We start from the raw sequence: 6,669 nt of genomic DNA, 5'->3' as shown, positions 1-6,669 counted from the left end.
TAGTATGTTGTTGTTAGGTGCCAGCAAGTTGGACCCGACTCATAGCAACCCCTCCTTGGGTTTCTGAGGCAGTATCACTACAGAAGTAGATTGCCTCATCTTCCTTCTGAGGAGTGGCTGGTGGGTTTGAACCACCAGCCTTCTGGTTAGCAGTCAAATGCCTTAGGCACTACACTACCAGAGCTCCCACAACATAGTATAAATGTAGGCACATGTGTTACACATTTCAAGATATTATGTACTAATAAGATATCATGCATTGAAGAAGTTATGATTCCATCGTCAAGTCCTATGTTAATATGATGGTTCCCAGTGACAATTTTTCCCTAAGTCAACTCAATTACTATATTTCATTGAATTGGAAAGGTTATTATTTGTGAAACATATCATTATTTTATGAACTTGTGAGGAAGAAATACACATAGTGCCAATTAAACTGCAATTCATTGGAGTCAAAGACAACATGGCAAACTAGTCAAATATGCTGTCCAGATCCTCTGCAACAAAGACCTGAGAAACCAAGTAACAGATATGGATGATAATCCTGGAACCCTGAGCTTCAAAAGATTGAAAATAGGGAACTAGAAATGTCAATTAGTAAACAATGACAACTACAAAACAAATAGAAGTAATACATAGTATACTTATAGAACTTCTAATTGGAGAGGAAGTCAGCATGATAGTAAGATAGTAAGACTGTTTTAAACTTGGGAAGATAATAATAAATTACAGGGTGAACTAAAAAAAAAATGATAACACTTTTTTTCTTCTATAAAAGAAGAAAATCACAAATGTCTACTAAATAATTAAAAGCAAAGAAGAAATGATAAGAAAATCCATAAAAAAGGAATTCATTACAGAAAATATATGGAACAAAGAAATCATCAACAGAGCAAAAAACAAACAAGAAAACACAATGAAACTTGGCAAAATGACAGCAATAAATTTATACCACTTGATACTTAAATTGAATGTAAATGGATTAAATGCACCAGTCAAGAGAAAGAGAGTGCCAGAATGGGTAAGAGTATGACCTGTCATTATGCTGTCTACAAGAAACACATCTTAGACACAAAGACAAAAATTATCTAAAAATCAAAGGTTGAAAAAATATATACCAAACAAATAATAATCAAAAAAGAGCAAGAGTGACAATATTAATTTTAGATAAAGTAGACTTGAAGTCAAAAACCAGTAAATGAGACAAAGAAGGACATTATGTAATAATTAAAAGGGTAAATCCAACAAGAAGACACAATCATAATAAATATCTACATGTTCAATGAAAGAGCCCCACAATACATTAAGTAAACTTCATCAGAATTCAAAAAAGACAACTCCACAATAATAGTAGAAGACTTTAATATACACCCTTCATTTAAAGACAGAACTAGAAAGAAACTCAACAAGGATACAGAAGATTTAAATGACAAAATCAACCAACTTGATATCATAAACATATACAAAACATACGACCCAGGAACAGTACAATACACATGCTTTCCCAATGCAAATGAAATGTTCTCCAGAATAGACCATATTTAGGTCACCAAACAAGCCTCAATACATTTAAAAACATCAAAGTACCATAAAGCATCTGCTCAGGTAACAATGCTTTAAAAGTAGAAATCAATACAAGGAAAAAAAAAGGCAAAAAATAAAATAAATAAATACATGGAAACCGAATAACACTCTGCTTAAAAAGTATTGGGTAATAAATAATAATAATAATAATAATAATAATAAATCCTTGAATTGAAGAAGAAGGAAAACACAATACACCAAAATCATTGGGGGGGGGCAGTAAAAGCAGTACTCAGAGGACAATTTATAGCAATAAACACAAACATCAAAAAAGAAGAAAGAACAAAATCAAAACCTTAACCCAACATCTGCAGCAATTAGAAAAAGAACAGTAAAAAAAAGCCTCACAATCACCAGAAGAAAGGGAGTAATAAAGATTACAGCAGAAATGAATGAAACAGAAATAGAAAAGAAAGAATTAACAAGATTAGAATTTGGTTCTTTGAAAGGGTTAATAAAATTGACAGCACACTGGCAAATTTAACAAAGGAAAAGGAAAAGAAAAGATACAAGTAACACAAATGAGAAATAAAATAAGTGACATGACAGTAGCATCAATTGAAATAAAAAAGATAATAAAACAATACTATGAAGAACTGTATTTGAAAATCTAGAAGAAATGGGCTAATTTGTAGTAACACACTACTTATCTAAACCAATACAATCTGACCACATGACACATATAAATACAGTAAGACCTTCTAGCAGAATATTCAAATTCTGCTTCTTAAACTTCTTTTAGTTATGCTATACCTTAGGTTGGGAGCTCTGGTAGCATAGTGGCTAAGACACTTGCCTGCTAACCAGACAGCTGGCGGTTCAAACCCACCAGCCACTCCTCGGAAGGAAGGTTGGGCAATCCTACTTCCATAGTGATACTGCCTCGGAAACCCAAGGAGGGGTCGCTATGAGTTGGGTTTGACTCGATGGCACATAACAACAACAACATACCTTAGGTTAAAATTGGCCTAAAATTAAAAGCTCCTAATAATATTAGAGGAGCTCTGGTGTATAGTGTGGTTAAAGCTTTAGTGTTGTTAACCTAAATGTTGGCAGTTCAAACCCACCAGCCACTCAAAGGAAGAAAGATGAGGCAGCCTGTTTCTGTAAAGATTCATAGCCTTGGAAACACAATGGGAGTTGCTGTGAATCAACTCAACAGCATTGAGGATGGTTTGGTTTTGGTAATGATTTTGATGTGTTCTATGTAATTTTTATTGTAACAAAAATAAACCAAAACCATTTTTTGTCAAGTGATTTCTGACTCATGGCAACTCCATGAGTAGAACTGTGCTTCATAATGTTATCAATGGCTGATTTTTCGGAAGTAGATTTCCAGGCCTTTCTTCTAAGGAAATCTGGGTAGACCATTGTTGCTGTTATGTGCCGTCGAGTCAGACCTGATTCATAACAATCTCTTCTTGGGTTGCTGAGGCTGTATCACTAAGGAAGTAGATTACCCAACCTTCCTTTCAAGGAGTGGCTGTTGGGTTTAAACCGCCAGCCTTCTAGTTAGCAGTCAAGTGCTTTAGGTACTATACTACCAGAGCTCCTCCTCTGGGTAGACTAGCATCTTCAAACTTCCAGCGAGCAGCTGAGTACATTAACTGTTTGTGTCATCCAGGGACTCCTATAGAAGCTAATATTCATTGCATACCTATCATCAGGTCGGCTTCCAAGCACTTCATGTGCATTTAAGCTTCAAAATTATCTTGTATGGTAGGTCTTATTAGTATTATTTCCATTTACAAATTAGGAAACTGAAGAACAAAGAAGTCATTGTTGGGCAGTATTAAGTTGATTCTGATTTGTAGTGACCCCATGTGACAGAGTAGAACTGCCACATAGGGTTTTCTAGGTTCTGGTAGCTTAGAGCCTAAGGCATTTGACTGCTAACCAGAAGGCTGGCAGTTCAAGCCCACCAGCCACTCTTGGAAGGAAGATTGGGCAATCTACTTCCATAATGATACTGCCTCAGAAACCCAAGGAGGGGTCACTGTGTGTTGGGACCAACTCAATGGCAATGTTTTTGGTTTTTGGTTTAATCTTTACAAAAGCAGACTACCAGGTTTTGCTCTCAAGGAGCCACTGCATGAGTTTGAACCACCAATCTTTTTGGTTGGCAGCTGAACACTTAAATGTTGTGGTGCCAGGGATCCTCTGAAACACAAAGAGCCAATGGACAAATAACTCAGACTAATAGCCCAAATTTCAGCTGTCCCCCTTGGAATAGAGGTCGGCGTTGCTACACTTTCTAGCAGAAGCCTCATACTAGCTATTATAACTAGCTAGCTATTATAGGAGAATCAAATTGTGGCACCGGAACACAAACACACATATCTGCTATAACAACCTGTCTCATTTAATGGAGTAATGAACAAAAACTATACTCTCATACCAGTTCCATTCTAAATGCCTAAAAGCTCACAAGACTTGACAGATAACTTGATATGGCAGAGATGTTGTTGTTGTTAGGTGCCATCAAGTCAGTTCCAACACATAGTGATGCTATGTACAACAGAATGAAACACTGCTCAGTCCAGCATCATCCTCACAGTTGTTGCTATACTTGAGCCCATTGCTGCAGCCATTGTGTCAGTCCATCTCATTGATGGTTTTTCTCTTTTTTGCTGGCTTTCTACTTTATGAAGCATAATATCTTTCTCCAGGGACTGGTCTCTCTGATAACATGATCAAAATATCAGAGAAGTCTCACCTCCTTGCTTCTAAGGAATATTTCAGCTATATTACTTCCAAGACAGATTTTCCTGTGGTTCTGGCAGGCTGTGGTATATTCAACACCATTCCCCAACACTGTAGTTCTTTTTCAGTCTGTTGACTTAGTGGCTCACCTGCTGTGATCTCCCAAGTGGGAAGATTACTCATGAAATAAACTATCAGCTCCAAAACTTATTTTCTGGATCCTCTAATCACTTGGCTATGGCACTGGGGAAGAGAAACTCTTTCTGAGTTCAAAATAAAGGCACACAGAACAAGTAACACAGTAATGCCATTGTCACACAGAATTCCAAATCAAGAGAGTTTAAACTACTACAGCTGGGGAAGACCTTAGAGGAAAATTAAGGACAAAAGGACTATAGGCCTTAATTAAATATTAAAGGGAAGTTGGTGAATGACCCTTCTGTGCTTGTAAAAACTTCAGCTTAATTTATTTAATTGAATATTTCAGAAAAAACTACATTTTCTGATATTTACAGGGCATCTGCATTAAGTTGGTGTGGAATCATAGTCTTTTACATTTAAACCTTTCTAGGAAATACCTTATAGAAATTGGGTTGGAATCTGCTCTGTTCTTGACAGTGAATGAATGCCAATTAATGAAAGAGTTTCACATCCACTAGTCATTTCCTAGGAGCTCTGGTATAGTGTCTAAGGCACTTGACTGCTAACTAGAAGGCTGGCAGTTCAAATCCACCAGCAACTCCTTGGAAGGAAGGTTGGACAATCTACTTCTGTACTTCTGTAGTGATACTGCCTCAGCAACCCAAGGAGGGGTTGCTATGAGTTGGTCGGACTCGACGGCACCTAACAAAAGAAACAACAACAACAACAGTCATTGCCTAGTTATAACTGATTATTGCAAATGTATTTCAAACTATTTGCTCCCCCAGTATGTACCAAAATTAATTGAATGACATGCAAACTTTTATTATTTTACCAAGTATTTTATAGATTTAATCAACAGAGATAACCTATTTGAATCCAGAATTTAGAATATTTCCTTTATTCTCTCTCCTCGTCCGTCTCCTTTCTTCTTCCTAATAGCTGTTTTTCTTGACTGAATGATTAGTTCAGGGTGACAAGTCTGGACCACGGTCAGGCTGATAGGACTATATTGGAGTTCTGGTTTCACAGAACTCAGCAACAGGAGCACAGAGTTGGGTAGGTGGAGGGCACAAACAGGCAGAGAACATTTCCTGAAAAACAAACCCTTAATGTGCTCACTTTCCAGCCATACCCTAATGACTCTTCAGTTCCTGTAACGAAGGTGGTGTGCCAGACACAGGAGATTTCCACAGGCCCCTGCTGAAACCAAATGCTTAGTAAGAGCTGCATTTACTGAGGAGGGGGCAAAGCTGCTTCAAAGATTTCACTTCCACTTAGACTTTAAACAACTCAATAAAAGAATTTTTTTTCGTTGTTGTTAAATTCATTTTATTCATAGTTGGTTTGCATGGTGTCTTTGAAAGGTAGATTGTATCAGACTGTTCAGCAAATGTTAGGCTGGGAGGGCAGAGCTTGCCTTTTTGTGTGTGTGGTGCTAAATGTTTTCTCTACTTATAATTGGTGTGGTTTGGCCTTGTAGGGGGCAAACAGGCATTTACACAGTATGCACCACTCTGGACAAGAGTATTACACTGCAGTTTTGGTTATGTCAAAAGCATAAAATCAGGCTCTCAATGTTAATATTGCTCTGATTTCCTGTATTGTAGTGCCTAAGGCAGTTGACTGCTAACAAGAAGGCTGGCTATTCAAACCCACCAGCTGCTCCTCGGAAAGAAGGTTGGCCAATCTACTTCCATAGTGAAACCCAGGGAGGGGTCACTATGAGTCAGGTCCAACTGGATGACAAATAACAACAACAACAATACTTCTTATTATTTGAAATTAATGGTGATTAGCTATTGACTCTAGTTTAGTTGAAAAATATAATAATAAGCATATGTACCAAGTGATAAACAACTACTAGAAACTCAAGCTTGATCCTATGGATTCAGAGTAGTGGCTACTGTGGAAAAACCCTCCATGACTCTTTCTATCATGTAACTAGACATGAGTGCTCATGCTCAGTGTATTTGACTACAGTCATTAAACCATATAGTCACAAATACGCAACACTGAACAGAAAACTTCTGTTGAAAAATATGCAAATTGCACATTGTGAGTCAATCTGAAGCCAGAGTTCTAGTAGCCTCCAGGAAAATCTTTAACCAGAAACCTTTTAGTGTCAGCAATACTAACAGGACTTTTGGAATTCTAAACACTCCTTAGGGCCTTTATCTGCCCTCCAGTCTCAGCAGGTATCAAGGAACTTCCTCCGAACTCAGCACGCATCACAAAAGC

The sequence above is a fragment of the Orycteropus afer genome, unplaced genomic scaffold (assembly GCF_000298275.1).
Source record: "Orycteropus afer afer isolate SDZICR_OR568_19922 unplaced genomic scaffold, OryAfe1.0 scaffold00221, whole genome shotgun sequence".
NCBI classification, from domain to species: Eukaryota; Metazoa; Chordata; class Mammalia; order Tubulidentata; family Orycteropodidae; genus Orycteropus; species Orycteropus afer.
Note: the sequence above shows the minus strand (reverse complement) of the source record.